The 16,820-nt window shown below is 44.6% G+C and overlaps 1 long non-coding RNA gene across 1 annotated transcript; it reads right to left on the bottom strand.

Annotated features, from left to right (window-relative positions):
* Window positions 1–2,887: 2,887 nt before the first annotated feature.
* LOC146171645 (uncharacterized) lies at window positions 2,888–11,699 on the bottom strand. Its single transcript, XR_014702826.1, has 3 exons — window positions 11,601–11,699; window positions 10,752–10,863; window positions 2,888–3,102 (listed from the first exon to the last, which is right to left on the bottom strand). It is a non-coding gene; the product is annotated as an uncharacterized LOC146171645 (long non-coding RNA).
* Window positions 11,700–16,820: the final 5,121 nt, after the last annotated feature.

The following is a 16,820-nucleotide window of genomic DNA, read 5'->3' as shown; positions in this document are numbered from 1 at the left end:
ATATACGGCGTATCTCATAGCCTGATCGAGTTGCTTCGGGACCTCATAAACCAAACCAAGCCATCTTTTGCAGTGCAGTTTAATTCGTCCCCCACGTACCCACCTCGCATACACAGCATATGTAACGCGACTCATTCGAACATTTGACCTCGAGAGCTATTATTCGAACTGAAGTGGAAGCGCGAATTTTCATGTGGCACTTGATCTCAGTGCGTGGTTATGCATATGTTTGTTGTGAACATAAAATATAGAAAAAGAAGTAAATTATTTTTTACTATATATTTTGCGCGGCCAGATTTACAAGCAATGGTATATCCAGCAGCCAAATGGCCGTTTATATCGAACAATTTGTTCAAATTATTCCATGTTGGTCTCTAACAAATCCAGTGCGTAAGACATGCATCAGAGTGAATCGCCGAACTTTCATCCTCTGATGTGCTCTTTATTCGCTTCGCCGGTTACGCGACTGCCATAGGGCTGCGCTGTAAACTAAATTCGATAAAATATTTTATTTATGTGCTCAATTAGTAGAGATGGCTTACCTGCTTATAGTGCAATAATCAGCGAAAATTGATGGCCATTAGCAACCAAACTGGAAAGAGGGTTGAATCCGTGCCGCGGAGGGCGTGGCGTCGCTAGGAGAATTGACGGCGACGATGCGCCGGCCGACAGCTGCCAGTCGATGACCAGACGCATAGCATGCTTGGTTTGTAAAGGTGACCACTGCACAAGTGCTGCCGACACTTTATGTCGCAGTCGACAAGAAAGAAGTGAAAGCGATTAAGTTGACTTACGTTGCACTCTCTCCAGGCGTTTTAATTGAGCAGTAGCCCGTCCATGTTTGGTGTCAGTGCTGTGTTTTCATTTTTAGTATCAACTAAGCAGCTCAATTAGACCACTATTAATTGTGCTTGAGGAAGTATATATGACAAACACTAAGTGACGACTAGATATATCAAATTTTCTTTATTAAATATAGTAGTTGGCAGGGCCCTTACCTGCAGGTATACTTAAAGCCTGATAGCATCTGATTTAAGCACCCTTCCATATATATTTCATGGAAATCAGGTTAAGCCTAGCTGAGTCCACTTAGAAAGGTACCCTCTCGCAAAACATGGCTTGCCAGTGCAAAAGCACGAAGGTGCTGTATAGAAACTAGCAGATGTCGTCCTTGCATGATGGAAACTGGCAGCTTGAAATATGAAATCTATGTGTGCCAGGAGGAATTCTATGTAATATTAAGCATTGCAATACTTTTCTTGAAAGCATGTTTCTTTTTTTTTTTTGCTCATTAGTTTCATTCACAGTGCACATGGGGTGTCCACTCAGAAACATCTACTCTATTTTCCTTTTTCAAAACCTTGCTTTGCCCCTCACAGAGTACTACCAAAGTTTTCACTTTTTTAGGCTTTAAGAAAATTTCTCACCGCAAAATTGGAAAGTGTGCCAAGCAATTAAGTAAGGCAACAATGCTATGCTTCAGAATACTCAGGCTACTGGAGGCATTAAGCTGAAGGTTTCATCATTAAAATCTTGTCAAACATGAGGATAGTCCGAAACTGAATTGATAAACTACTGATGTTAATACTGCATTTATGGTTCCAAAAATGGCTGGGATCACACGTGTATGCTGATGGTACAGTGTAGCAACTTTTGCTGCTATACGTACCTTAATTATTATTTCTCCATTTTTTGGAACGCTGTCATCTTGACAATGCTATTTTTTTAACTGCCAATTTTACTTACAATTACTGTGCCTAAAGGTGTGGGAAAGGTTATACCAGAAACTGAAATACACATAAATTGAGCAAATGCAACAAATATTTCGGGGGCACTTCAGCACCGCTGTTAAGGAAAACATGCCACAGCATTTACGACTCCTGTATCCTCATCCCTGTACATTTAGTTGGCTACTTGTTGACTCACCAATCTTTGTTTGCACTTTTATCACACATACCAATTTGTAAAATTACTAATTACCACATTATGTAAATGAACTCCCAACTCACACATCTGACGGGATTCTGAAAGGCAATGAGTTTTTCTCATGTCAAAGGAGCTGCTTGGGTAGGCAGCTGGACCATACCATGGCCCTCACATCACACAGACCAGTCCATCCGGTCATACTATCTGCCACTCATCCTTGTCGCTCAAATTGCCTTTTTTGGTAAATATGGCCTTTTAATGCAGTCAAATTAAATTAGGCGAGGGCTTGAACTATTGTTACATGTAAAGAATTACTGCACACGCTTATTTTTTATGCCCTTTTAGTATGCTGCTTCACCATCCCAGTAGCATAAGAGGCACAGCAATAGTGTATTAAGCGGGTATCCAAGGTTAGATCTGATCTCATTGCTACAAGCATGTCACCTCGCTACTGAACACAATTCACTTTGAAGGGCCAAGAGTTCAATATTTTAGTAAAGTGATTAGCACTGCCAAATGTTTGAGCATTACATGAGGTGACAGTATGGGTGTAAGCAAGCATTGCAATTAAGAAAGTTGCTGCTCATCTGCAAAATACTGAATTAAACCAATCTTATGCAATTCAACAAACACCGCCCACTTTGCCATTTTATCATCAGTCCCTGCCTGCAGTTCGAAACATCTTCATTGGGCTTACCTCTAAAAATTGTCTACGAAACATATCTGTGAACTTTTCTTACTTCACTGGTTTTGCGGATTATTTCCAGTCTCAAAAGGAATAACAAATACATGTGGTTCTATGACACATACAGTAAATACTTACCTTTCTAGGTAGGTTACAAAAGGGAAGTAATGCAGAAGGTTGGCAGTCTAAACATAAATGAGTGTGTCAACATGGTGTTTTGGCACTGGAGTGTTTATTACTCCAATCATGTGCGTTAATAATGAATGAAAAGGCACATAAGTAGGAATACTTTATTTTGACACAGAAGCTATGGGAAGCTATGGCCAACATGTGTGTGTTGCCATTACGCTCATAAGTGAAGTGCAGACTTGAGAGTACACTGTTGAGCCAGTAGCACAGAGAGCAGTCAACTTGGGCCAAGGAATGCCATGCTTTGAAAGGTGGGCAGCTGTTGTGATCTCTCGACTAGTATCAGTCACGTGCAGGATCGACTGTCATGGGAAGAAAAAACAAAAGAATGCAAGCTCAGAACAATAACAAAACACCCAGAGAAACTCAGAGACGTACCAAATTTAAATAAAAAGATAACAGGACTGCAGACTATGCAGCAGCTCATATATTCTAATAGTGGATTTGCATATGGTCACTACACCCTCAAAAAGGAAAGAAGCACGAATGCTGAATTCATGACTCGTCAAAGGAACCAGACAAAAAGAAAAGTGTGCACCCTGTAGCATAGCTCAAGAACGAGAAAAGCCAAAACAGCGAAAAGGTTACCCTAAGTAAGGCCAGTACTAGTGCTCTCTGCATGCATGTGACAATGTATCACTGCAGTGCACATGCACAGCAGAAATGGACACCATGGGTAGTAAAGAACTGATATGAAGTTATCAATACTGGCCACAGACATCAGAACAGACAGCTGATTGTGCTTTGGTATAACGCAAGCGTGCAGGCTTTAGTAGGTTGTGAAGCATATAAATAAACGTTGAGACATCTTGAAAACCATGTGTGCACATTTTCATTTGCTGCTGCATCCAAGAAGTTTCGCTTGCACTGTTCATTAGATGACATGCATTGCTCTCGGATTGTAGCGTTTGTCGACTACACAGCATGATTCCAGAATCGCGACTAATTCAGCTGTGGACTTTTCATTTTCTAAACTTGCGAAATCCTTCCTATGGGCCGTGAAAAAGAATGAGGAACTGTTCCACCCAAATGTCTATAACGCACATGATGGCAGCCACAAGTCATTTTGTGCCAAACAGTAGTTTCCATACAAGTAACAAGAAGTTCTCAAACTATGTGACAGGACCACAGCTATTTACTTTGAGGGTGGCCACAGCAAACAGGCAACAACCACAAGATGGCCAAATCCCTCATCGAACTGCAGCACCACAACAGTTGCTACAATGCCAGCATCATAAAACCTCTGGCTGTCTTTGATATACGGTCTCCATCACAAATACACCAGTTCATGTTGTTAAGGAGGCTGTCCACGAGCATCTTACTTCTCATAGCAGCTAAAAAATATTGCAAACAGAGACCAACACTTGACTTTAAGTGCAGTAGCAGCACTACCAACATTCAGTGTGTTAATGGAGTATACACACCCTGAAACAGATAAGACAAAAAATCAATAATAGATTATTTAGCTGTTGAAGATAAAAATCAGGTGATGATCTGTACAGAGCAATGTCTTGCATGTCGTTAACAAGCAAAATGCGACCAAGATTAGGTGCATATGCTCCTGTAAGATGAAGTGCTGCACTGGCCTAGCCCAAGCAGTGCGGGTACCTCCAGTCAAAACGCTTTCAAGTGCCATCATCCACGAGATGGTTGCCCAATAGCAATCGGAATTTTCATAATGCTGCGTTCCTTATCTTCAGCCAGCATTTTTCCCTCTTCCCAATGGATGCAACCCTCCCCAAAACTCCAAACTGAAGACATCAATTCAGTCATGCAGAACTGTCAATAATGACCTGAACCACAAACCAACTTGGAGAGGTGGAAGCAGGCTCGAGCACTTTGAAGCTATAAAACGGAAGTTTTGAAGCATTCAAATTGTTTTAGAGCACGTTTCTAAAGTCAAATGATATTGTTACGGACGACATCAAAGAAGAAAAAGCGGGCAGTGGCGCGGACAGGAGCGCTCGCGCTAGGCCCGGCAACATTTTTCATTAAACGCCATCTCACTGTCATCGACCATCTCTCTGTCCTGTGTTCTCCTGTTTTCATCGGCTTGCCGTATCGTAACATTTGGTTGGAGGTGCTGGTACTTCATCATCATCCCCCCCATCCTGGTCCGGAGCATCAGCGCCCTGCGACTTCTTGCGCCGTCGTAGAAAGGTTAGGAGGAAACGCAAAGTAGCCAATAGCGTGCGTATGTAGCCTTCACGCCATGCCAAAACTGCCATTCGTCAAGCGTAGGTACCACCTCCATCAAAGAAAGAGGAAGCCAATATTCTTCTCGAATTAATGTATCTTGAACTGGAGGTGACGGCGGTAGAAGAAAGACAAGAAGCTCAGGTGGCGTGCCCGTCCTGTGGTGTGCGAGCGGTGCCGTTATATCATAGCTCACAACAGCACCGCCGCCAGGGCCGGCACGTGTTCTGGCTGCAATGCTCTTCGCTGATTCTGCATGTAGAAGATGGCGCCGCTGCGGCAGCAAGACTGTATCTGTGGCTGAGGCGTCACGAGTGTTGAACACCAACCTTGAAAAAGATTGCACCTCATCAAGCGTTCAAATGTTGGCCCTTCCCAGTGGTTTGTATAAGGTTTCCAGTTCCTAGCCTCCAGTGGTATACAGTCGTTCCCCCTTTAATATGGACGACCCGAATTATGAACAGTTTTTCTGGGGACGAAACTTTTTCAGTGTAGTTATTCCTCATTAATATGGAAACTCGCTGTCTGGACAATGGACAGGGGAAGAATGTACACGGCCCACTTGGGCCCATGTATTTTTGTCTCGGTAATATGGACAGTGCTTGAAAAAAAAGCAGAGGAGTCCGAACGCAAGTTAAATAAGGGCACGCCGCCCGCGAACCTACGCAACAGCCGATACAACCGGATGCCTGAACGAGTCCTGTGGGGTTGGAAAGAATAAAAGCGAGCGTGGGGCGCAAGAGCGGAGAGGAACTTGCACAGCAAACCGAGGGTTGGCGTAAGAAAGACCCTGAAAGGGGAGAACCAGGAGATTTCTGGGTGCAGCGGCAGTGCCGCCGCAGTCGGGAAAACAGCAACATGTGGTTGCAATAAATTCTGCTGGACGTGAACAGAGAGGCCGGTAAAAGCGTAAGAAAGAAATGACAGGAAGAAAGAAAAGTGCATACAGTGGTGGTGGGAACTGAAGTTTTCTTTCCCAAAGCACAGTATGTGTTCCATGAAGCCGTAAACTCTTTTCGGTGAGAGTTAAGACACACTCACAAAGTAGGGCGACAAAAGAAAGGCGATGTACGAGCATGCAACCGAGACCGGGCGTCCCGTCCTGGGCGCGGTTCCCTCTCAGGCTCCTGGTTTTCGTTCCTGTTGCTGCCGAACTGCCACATTTTGCACCTGAGGCGGGTCCGCATGTCGGCTTCACTATAAGTCAACGATGCGGCCTTGACAAGGTCTGAGCTCTTCGTAGTCGGCTAATCGTCGTTCTAAACTGTACTTCAGCTTGCAGTGTTTGTCTTACACGAACACATAGAAACGGCGCCAAGAAGATGGGATGTTCTATAGCCTCCGCATAGCAGCTTGCCAATTTGACTCTCTCGCTTCCTTACGGAAACAGTACAAGGCAAAAAAGAAAGAATCAGAAGAACGGAAAGGCAGAAAGGTTAACTAAGCAAGAAAGTGCAAAGTATCAGGAGCCTGTAACCCTCAACTGGAGTCTGGATTTTGGCATGGTGGGAATTAAACGCAAAAGAACAGAGCTGAACGTCGGCGCGAAGCAAGCAATCTGTGAACACAAGCAGCAAAAGCCATCTCAGTCAATCTAAGCCGTGAGGGACTAGTATCGACAGCTCGACTGTTTCCTCGCCTCAGAAGAATCTCAAGCAGCTACTTAGCGGCTACTTTGCTCAATGCCGAGCCCATTTTGAAAGTGATGGTGAGTAGAAAATCGGACGCCGATTCATGCTCGAAAGTTAAACCAACACAAAGCCCACCATCACGTGTGTCATTGTACGCGAGTCGCTTCAGTCTCCACTACCAGTTTTCGAAGACAACAATGATAAGGATAATGCACTCAAAATTGCCGGTGTTCTGTCAAATTTTGTGTCAAGTGCACACCGTTATCTACAAAAGAAGTCATTAATTACAATTCTTTTTTTCTCAATAAAATTCTTTTCATTTTATTCATGACTCGTTATTATGGATGACTCGCTTTATGGACAGTTTTGGTCGGAAACCAAAGTGTCCATATTAGCGAGGCACGACTGTATAAAACTGACCATATGTAGAAGTGCCTTATTGCAGACCAGACTGTCTGTGCTCGCTGATAGCTGAAACAGCCTCACCTGGCACTACTCTAATTTATTAGGCGAACTTCACGCTGCACCACACCAGCGTAACCCGCACATGGCATTTTACGCTTTAAAACATGCAAGAGCGGTGTTTGACTGCTGCTCCTTAGTAACCGAGGGGAGTAATTTCATATATTCATTCGTATCGTTCAATGTGGCCGGCGCACGCCTAATTGTTTACGACTCTGACTCGATTTAAAAATTGCTCATTCAAGATTTATCTTATTCCATCATCAAGGAGATTTCTAAACTCTATCAAGCCTTTGCGGCTATTTCAGTTATGAGACGTTCCAATCAACAGATTAAAATGAAAACCATACCCACATTTGGTTTTGAATTTTTTCACGTGGAGAAAAAAAAAAAAAAAGTGTACATGACGCCAAAAAAACAACAAAAGGGCTATGTCTCTGGAGCAATGGTCCCAAATCGGCTCAAAGTGTGAGGACGCCGTAGCAGAGGCTTCCGGATCACTTCGGCCACCTGGGATTCTTCAGTGAAACTGCCATCGTTAAGTATATGCCTGCAATGCTTTCAGCTTCGACCAAAATGCTGTTTCCCAATTAGGATCAGACTAGGGTATCCCAGCTCAGTACTCGAGAGCTTTAATGACCAAGCCACCGCGGTGCCGTAATAAGTAAATAAATAAGCCAAGAAGACTAAACTTCTTTCTCGGAGCGTACCATGGTTATTTTATCCATTTCGCTGCAGCTACGCTGCGAATGTGTATTTTACTCTGACAAAGTGACTATAAAGGACATCGGCCCTATGTGTACAAGCCCGAATCCGGCTCAGACCCGTACCTTTAAGCCCACTCAGAGTCCAGCAAAAATGTTCATGTGTCGGCCCAGACGGGCCGTGGGTTGGGCCACACCCAGCTTTTGGGCCTGTCCATGCCCACACAGTGTCGTGTGAAGCGCGTGCTACCTTCACTTGACGCTTCTACAGAAGGTTTGACGATCTTCTATTTTTTTCGGTTCCTGGGGCTGCCTTTCAGTGGGTCGCTTTCTACTTTTCGATGCCTGAAAGGTAGGCAAGGCAGGCAGAGAATATCGTGGGGACCGCTTCCTTTGCTACCAACGCGCAACGCTTTGCAGCACATGCCCATTTAACTCTGTCGTCCATGTTTTGGACACAAACCTGGGCTCCAAGCGCCCCTCACAAACAGTGGCTGTATAGCTCGGTCCTTTCTTGGTATGCCGGCCACCATAGCTGAAGTCGTTTGACATCTTTTCGCACCGAAGAAAGCTGACATTTTTCATTGCAGAATACGTAGCCTGTATTGCAGTGGTGAACAATGCACTTTTTTTTCCACATTACATTACATTACAACTTAGAATATACCGTGATCGAAGAAAGGCGTGGAGCGGGGGCGTCAGCGAGAAAAACAAAATGTGCACCGATGCAAGTTGAGAACTGACTGGCAATCCTTGCGGCACCCAGCGAACCCGCGGCCACCAACAGTCAACGCAGTCTCTCGGCAGCCTACGGAAATCAGAGCATCGGTATTGCCACTTACTGTTCGGTGCGGAGCGACCCGTTCACACACTTCTAACACCATGATGCGGAGGTTGTGGGTCTGGGCCGACCAGTGGCATATAGTCGCTTTTTGCTAAACAATTACCTTTCAGACAAACTAATTATGAATTATCCATTGATCCCCACGCCATTATGGGCATAGAGCAGGGGGTCTCAAACTCATATTGCTACGTGGGCTGCATTGAGAAAGCTTTTTCTCTCATGACCCAGGAGCCAGAAAGTAATAAAACAACAGGAAACAAAGTACAGTAAATAACAATAAAATGAACAAAAATAAGCAAAATTTCGTTTTGTCAGACCAAGCGCTCCTATTATTGCAAAAGAAAAGCAATGTGTGCTGTTTCCACTTCAATGCCGGACAAAAGCAGCTTCAGGATCGCTCAGAGAGAGGTACTGAAATGGTACACCTGTTAATAAATATCACACTTATAATCTTCAACAAGAAAATAAAAAAAAAAAAAAAAAAAGAACACTTAGAAATAAAAGAGAAGGCAGGATGTCTGGCTCCTTGCTTTTGAAGGCATAGTGATGTCAAATGAAAGTTCACGCAGATTAAGTGGTCAACGCCTTTTCAAAAATGAATGCGTACTAACTGGTACAAAATCTGAGTTTATTTTAGTTGGAAATTAGGGCTGGTGGCAATGCTTTCAAAACGTCAGCTGAAAATTTTGAGCTGGCGGACTGCAGCACGCAGCTCCGCGGGCTGTGCGCCAAGGCCCCTGGCATAAAAGGATAATCTCTGATGATCTCTGATGAGCGGAAAGAAAGTGTTCGACATTGGGCTGCATTCCCCATTCTCAGCAAGGGAAACTAGAATGCTTCTTTGCTCGTCAAGTGAAGAGGATATACATTAGGCAGGCATTGCCTCTGCTACGAAATGGACACCACCGTAGGCAGTGTACACCTGGACAATGTTTTAACAGTACCACGCGACCGTCGACTGCCCTGCACTGCTGCGCCGGAAGATGCAGGAGATGACAAAGCAATAGAGTGCGAGGGCGTGCTCACAATTCTTGCTGCTGCAGTGAACCTCGTTTGCTACGCTGCTTTGATCAATGTGAAGCAACCCTGCCACAATTGGCTGGCAGGCATGCCGGTGCCCGGAGAAGCTGTCATTGTTTGTTTTTAGCCGCAATAGTATCTGCATATCATGCGAATATCTCCAAAGTACACACATTTCCGATAAAAAATCCAACATGCCCCATAACTCTTGCCATCGATACTTTTGAAAAATTGTTGTATCGGTACTTTCATTGCATTAAAAAAAAAAAAAAAAAAAAAAAAAAAAAAAAAGAAAAGAAAAAAAAAAAGAAAAAAGAAACCCTTGAGACAACCAGGGACAAGTGTAATATTTGGAACGTTACAAGTTTGCACAGATTGAAGCCACAAGCACATAGCAGAGCGCTCCCAGAACTCCGATATGAAACTTGATTCAAGGGGTTGCTGCCAATGGAGCAGAACAGCCAAGCAGACAACACTCGCTGAAGCAGCATGATTACATCTCCCTGCTTGTTCCCTCTCCTGATTTCCACTTTGCTTCTGCTCGGACAGTCGACGCTCAAGCGATACTGTTAAAGAATTGGCAGGGTGTATATTCTGTGCTGCTTGTCTTGCAAGCCATTGATGCCAATCTTGCAGACCTCATTTTATCTTTCACAGTGGTTTCCAAAGCTATAAAGTTATTGCAGCAACTTTGTTACACGCACAAAAAAGCGACACAACCAATCTGTGCAGGAATATCATTCGTTAAAGAAGGCAGCTTTGCCAGTTTTTCACAGCAAATTGAGAAGACAATAAAGCGTGGTTTGATCTTCCATCTCGTGCAAACATTTGTTTGTTTTTGGAGCTAGTCTGGTTTTCTTAGTCTGAATCAACTGTTACATTGCACACTGTTTGCAACGCATTGATTGCAACTGAGAAAAAAAGGCTGCAAACTACAAGCTGGACACTGCAGCTGCAGGAATGCTTGCTTGCTTGATTCATTCATGCACTCTATGCAAACTGGTGACCTGTGCCATGTTCCCCATGTAAAAGTTAAAACAAATGACCAGTCCCGGTGGCACAACAATTGTTTTGAAATTAAGTACAGGGCTCACGTTGTGGCGTTGGAGCATAGGCTGCCTCCGCCTTTCATAGTCCCTCCCATTTGTTCAGCCTCAGCAACCAGCAAGCCCATGCTAGACTCCAAAACACATATCAGGATGATCCCTGCGTACCAAATATTAGACGTCAGCTTATAAGCGATGTTTACACACACAAAAGAAATTAAGACAAGTACATGTTGATGCATTTTAAACACAAGGCGAAATCGCTTACCTCACCGCAATTGGAAAGTGGCCCTGCATACACTTGACAGTGCGCAGTCATAAAATGAGGTATTAAATCATTATTCTACACCGCGTCACAGCAATGAGGGTCACACAAAGGGTCACGTCGCACAAATGGTTAGTACGTCGTGGTGCACCGAAACAAAAGCTTCCCACACAGGCCTGTGTGATCCTCACCTTTCCTGCTTCTACGCGTTGTTTTGTCATGTCCTAGTATCTCCTTAAGTCCCTCCATCAGCTCAAAGACGTTACAATCATTAATTATTCATCCAGACCGCTGAGGAAAGCTTACCCAAGTTTCCCGCCGTTTTCAGGCGCACGCAAGACTGGTAGTCAGGCGTGTTTTACATGACTGAGACTTTCGTGCGGTTGGCCTAATAAACGGTATTTAACCGTATGTTCCTTGGTGTCGAACTACGTTGAGCTTTCGATTGAAACTTTCTATAATACACCTTTGGGCCGTTCGGGCCCACTGCCGGCCAAGCAGGCTCAATGGTCGTCAACAGAACATTCGGACGCACGGAAGTTGAAAACTAAATGTAGAACTCCAGACAGCGGGCAATGACTCAATACATGCATACTGAAGTATCTAAAGAATAGAAAAAATTGCTTACGTACCGTACAACACGAGAGCACCCAGCTCTCACGGCTCCCACTATGGCTCCCACCATGGACGACGACGACCAGCCATTTTGCTACTAAAAGCAACACACAAAACAATAGCCGGATGTGACGTTTTTCTTAAACCGGATAAGACGTCATGGGTTGCAGCAAGCATTTTGTTCCTGCAACCCGGTTGTAGGAAGCATTTCGCTGCTGCAACCGGGTCGCAGCAGACGGCGCCCATTCTATAGTGCCTAGAAATATACTGGCTAGTGTGCGCAGCGCGCGCGTTTCGTCCGGGAGGGGGAGGCTCCCGCCGCGATGACTGCGCGGAGAGGTCGCAAGGGGCGCTGCTGGTCGAGTGGGTGCGTGCGAAAGCTCGCGAACTCCTGTCGTCTGCTACCGCGCCGGTGCGGCGCAGCCTCGCGCGATTGCTTAGGACGTGTGAAATCAACATTTGACACGCATCATCTCTTGGATGTGAAGCTGAAAGACGCTAAACGTGAGCAGAAACATCCTAAGATGTTAAAGGCTAAGCGGCAATGCAAAGAGCGGACATGTTTCGTGCCGTTGTGTCGAAGCGGTTATCGGTCCAACGAAGAAAAGGTGTCTTTGTTTACTGCACCGGCGGACCCATCACGGCTTGCTGAGTGGGAAAATAGAATCAAGAGGGCAGACAGAAGGCTGACACCGAAGGCTGTTGTGTGTGAAAAACATTTCGAGGTCGATTGCATCGAGAGATCTTTTCAGGTTACGGTGAACGGCGTCGTGAACGAACTCGCCCGAGAGAAGCCACGCCTGAAGCCCGATGCTGTCCCTACAATATTCAAAAATTACCCAGTTCATCTTGTGCCTAAAAAGACGGTAAAAAGGAAGGTGCGGAACATTTGCGACCAAGGACCGGCACCTAAACAACGGAAGCGAAATGTCGAGCTGGTGGCTTCCGTCGTTGATGGGAATGATGCGCGAGTTGACCCCGATTGCGTTATTCGTGTAGGTGCATCAGAGGAACTCCAGAAGCAGTCCGATTCCGAGCAGACAGACATTGACACAGGACCGGTGTGTCATAGCGAAGCGATACTGCAGTCTCCGTGCCCAAGTGATGTTCGGCACCCGTTCGATGGAATTCTGATTCCGGTGACATGGATGAAGTTGCCTGCTGTGTTAAATGGCGCTTCGACTTATGCCTGTTGCGAGACCGAAGCTGGTGACTTCTCAAAGCTATTCATCGAAAAAATGGTGACTTTTGGAAAACCTCTTGAGCACGGTTCTGTAATTGCCACAATTTACTTCCGAGGAAGAGAAAAGGAAAAGTGCGTGCTTACAGCCCGCCATGAGGCAGAGACATTGGTTAAAGAAATGGATCTGCGTGCCCTCTGTAATGGATGTGGCATGATTCCTGTTGCAGGCAAGCACACCTCATACAGAAGCATGTGCTTTGCAGAAAAATGCTTGCTGACCACCGATGGGAAAGGAGAGTCATGCTTGCACTGCAAATATTTACGAAAGCTCTCGCAGAACAACATGTACAGAAGAAAAAAGACGAAAGGTTCTTGCAGTGACAAAAAAAAATTCAAGAATTGTACTCGTGCTTTAAGAAAGACGAGGAAAAGCCTCGCTAATGCTCAGCAGCAGGTTGCTCAAATGAAGGAGCAAAACAATGCACTGAGCGAAGAATCTCTTGAGGCAAAAATACATACACTCCCGAAAAAGCAGCAGTTAGCTGTGAGAGCTTGTTTCCTGGCCGCAAAACGAAAGTCTCTGAGAGGCATGCCTTATGATGATGCCTGGATTGTCGAATGTCTGCTAATGAGAATGCGGAGCCCAAAGCTCTACGAGCACCTTCGGAAGCAGAGCATTATGATTCTGCCTGGACGAAAATGTTTGCAAAAATATCTGCAACGATTTAAGGGTGGCTTTGGTCTGAATGCGAAGGTTTTTACGGCTATAAGCGAAAAGACCAAAAGCATGGACACGTTCAGCCGTCATGGGGGCCTTCTTGTGGACGAAATTAAACTCTCGGAACATCTCAATGTGAAGACAGCGGGTGAGTTTCAAGACTACTTTCAAAATGTGATTATTGTAGATTTACATTAATTCTGAAATTCAGGTAGAAAATCAAAACTGCATTTTATTCGATCCATTATGACAACCAATGTTCCACATGATGCGTAACGTGCTTTCTGTAACAATTCAGGTAACATTGAAGGCTTCGTGGATCTTGGCGACTACACGACCAGTGACCACACAAGTGTGCTCGCAGACCACGGGATGGTGGTGCTTTTTCAACCCTACACCGGTACGTTTTAAATGTGCTAGCTAGCTTTCAAACTTATGGCATCAACAAATTGGTTATCTCGTACCATCATTCTTGCCCATTTTTCAGGGAGCTGGACGCAAATCCTTGGCGTTTTTGCCTCGAATGGGAATGTAAAAGCAGCCACACTGGCAAAAATTATAGTCGAATGCACGGTCCTGGCTGAGCAAGCTGGCTTGTATGTTGACTCCGTGACATGTGATGGTGCCAGCTGGAACAGGAGTATGTGGCGGATATTTGGCATACATGGTGAGCAAACTATTATTTCACTCATTTGTTAATGCTGTCAGCAGCTGTGTGGAAGCATCCGAAAATAATAATATAATAGGTTCACGGGAAGGAAAAGGCGCAGTATCTGTCACACTTGCTCTGTGGACACCTGACCGCGCCGTAAGGGAAGGAAGGAAGGTGAAAGTGAAAGTGGAATGAGAGAAAAGAGAGCCGTAGTGGAGGGCGACGGAGTAATTTCGACCACCTGGGGATCTTTAACGTGCGCTGACATCGCACAGCACACGGACGCCACTTCGTTTCGCCTCCATCGAAACGAAACCGCCGTGGTCGGGTTCGGACCCGGGAATTCTGGCACAGTAGTTGGGCATCTTACCACTGCACCAACCCGAAAATCAAAATTTCACTTACTTAGTTTCCACATAGTCGTGTAATAAGTTCTCTTCATTCATTTTATAATTGAAACTTCTTAAAATATATATATATATATATATATATATATATATATATATATATATATATATATATGCTGCAATGAATTTATATTGTTTTATCCGTTTCCATACTAATATATTCAAAAGCTGCAAGTTTGATGGCCTGCAGCTGTGGTAAATATAAAAAATCTGCTACTTTTTATTACACTCAAAGTTGTGTAGACGAACCCTACACAGTGTCTGTTTCTTGCTGGCTTTAAAAAATTTGTTGTCGTATAATTTTGTCCCTAACTTATGCACAAAACGTGTTTTTAATAGGTTCTGCTACTCATGTGAGGAACAGCAAGGAGCACCCTGTCGACCCTGAAAGGCAACTTTTCTTCGTCTCAGACTTTCCGCATTTATTGAAAAATGTGCGGAATGGATTTGTGTCCAAAGGCTACCTGACCCCGTCTGGCCACGTTCACAGCGGCATTATCGAGACAGCGTGGGAGTTGGACCGTGACAATGTTACTCTGAAAGCTATGCCCAACATAACAAGTTCACACCTGAAGCCAAATTCATTTGAAAAAATGAAAGTAGATTTAGCGTTTCAACTGTTTGGTGATCAAGTGATCAAGGGACTCTATGTGTACAGGAAACGTATACATTACGTGTACAGGAATGCGGAACCAACCGAAGAATTCGTCAAGCAAATGAACCGGCTTATCTGCATAATGACCTCAAGGACGAGCCAAAAGGCTCTGAAGCCTGGAAATGCAGATGAAAAATTCCTAGAAAATTTTTTACATTACTTAGACACATGGCAGCGCCATGCAGAACCAGCTGGGGGTGGATTTCTTACCGAAAACACGGCTTGTGGACTAAGGGTTACGATAAGGAGCACATACTTGCTATCCTATCTTAGCTCCACTGTAGGATACAACTACTTCTTCACTTCGCGTCTGAGTCAAGACAAACTGGAAAACGTTTTCGGCATTATAAGGCAGTCATCCGGTTGTAACGACCACCCTACTGTTTCGCAGTTTCTGGTGACTGTTAACTTATTGTCGTTTTATAACCTGGCAAAACCACCGAGGGGAACAAACTGCTCACCAGATGTTATCAAAGCACTCTTGAGTGAAGAGCCTGTATCACAGTCCAGCACCAGGGCAGCGCCACTTTTGAACATTATTGATGATTTATTTGACCATGGGAAGGTTGACGAAGTCGAGGAGGCAATTGACAGTGTTCTGTTCAAAAGTGACCATGCCGGGTACGTAGAAAAGAAAAGTAACGCTGCCTTGATATATTATGCTGCCGGCTATGTGGCGAGAAAAACCATCGCAAAGAACGCATGTCCGCAGTGTGCATCTTGTCTTTGTGTGACGCCAAAAGACGCAAAAATGGACGAGAGCTCTCACTTCACGGCTCATTTTGACAACGGTGGACTTGTCTACCCTAGTTCCGCCCTGTCCACTGCAGTCAAGCTAATCGAGGACGAATTCACCGCCTTCTTCAGTAAAAATATTCTGCACGAAGAGAGCTTGCTAGATTTTGCCAAGTGCTTAAGTTCACTCTCACTGCCGCAGCTTGGCTGCTCTATCCATGGGAAACAAAATTTGTCTCAAGTGGTGAAGTTTTATGTTTTGTTAAGGTTAAGGTTTTTCGTTAAGGGCCTGAACAAGGAAAGAGAAGGCCAAAGGCAGCGACAAAAACTCCTCAAGTTGCGTCGCTGCCAGTAGCATGAAGTGTGAATAAGTCTAGTTTGTCACCTCTCTGTAGCAGCTGATTTGTTCTTTAATACTGTACAATGGTTTGCGAATAAATTACATACTTCACGTTTTTTATGTCTGCAGAAAATGGAGACGACCAGAATTTTGGTTTCATATTTTTGTATTTTCAGATATCTGTTGATGTCATGCACGTAATTACCATTATCTTGACTCATTAAGAAAGATAAGCTTAAAAGCTGCTGTAAAATATTGCTTTTTAGAAGCTTGTTTATTTTGATGCAGATGAGAAACAGGTCAAATTGTTGGCATGCTTTGGTCATGCCATCCTGTCCGTGCGCCATCGAGCTTCTGTTCACAACATCTCGCTATCTGGTAAGTGGGCTAGTAGAATTGAGTTGCTGAGATTGGTGGAGTAATAATAAGTCGAGGTTGTAACATTCTCGGTTTGTTTATTTGCACATTTGGGAATACAAGTATTGCCCACGAGGCAAGACAAAGGGAGGTGCTGAACCTCCTCACTGGGTCTTGACTTCGCCTGGCT

This window comes from Amblyomma maculatum, unplaced genomic scaffold (assembly GCF_055883805.1).
Source record: "Amblyomma maculatum isolate TAMU_Amacu unplaced genomic scaffold, ASM5588380v1 scaffold_19, whole genome shotgun sequence".
In the NCBI taxonomy this organism is placed as follows: domain Eukaryota; kingdom Metazoa; phylum Arthropoda; class Arachnida; order Ixodida; family Ixodidae; genus Amblyomma; species Amblyomma maculatum.
Note: the sequence above shows the minus strand (reverse complement) of the source record. Positions and strands in the feature narration are given on the sequence as shown.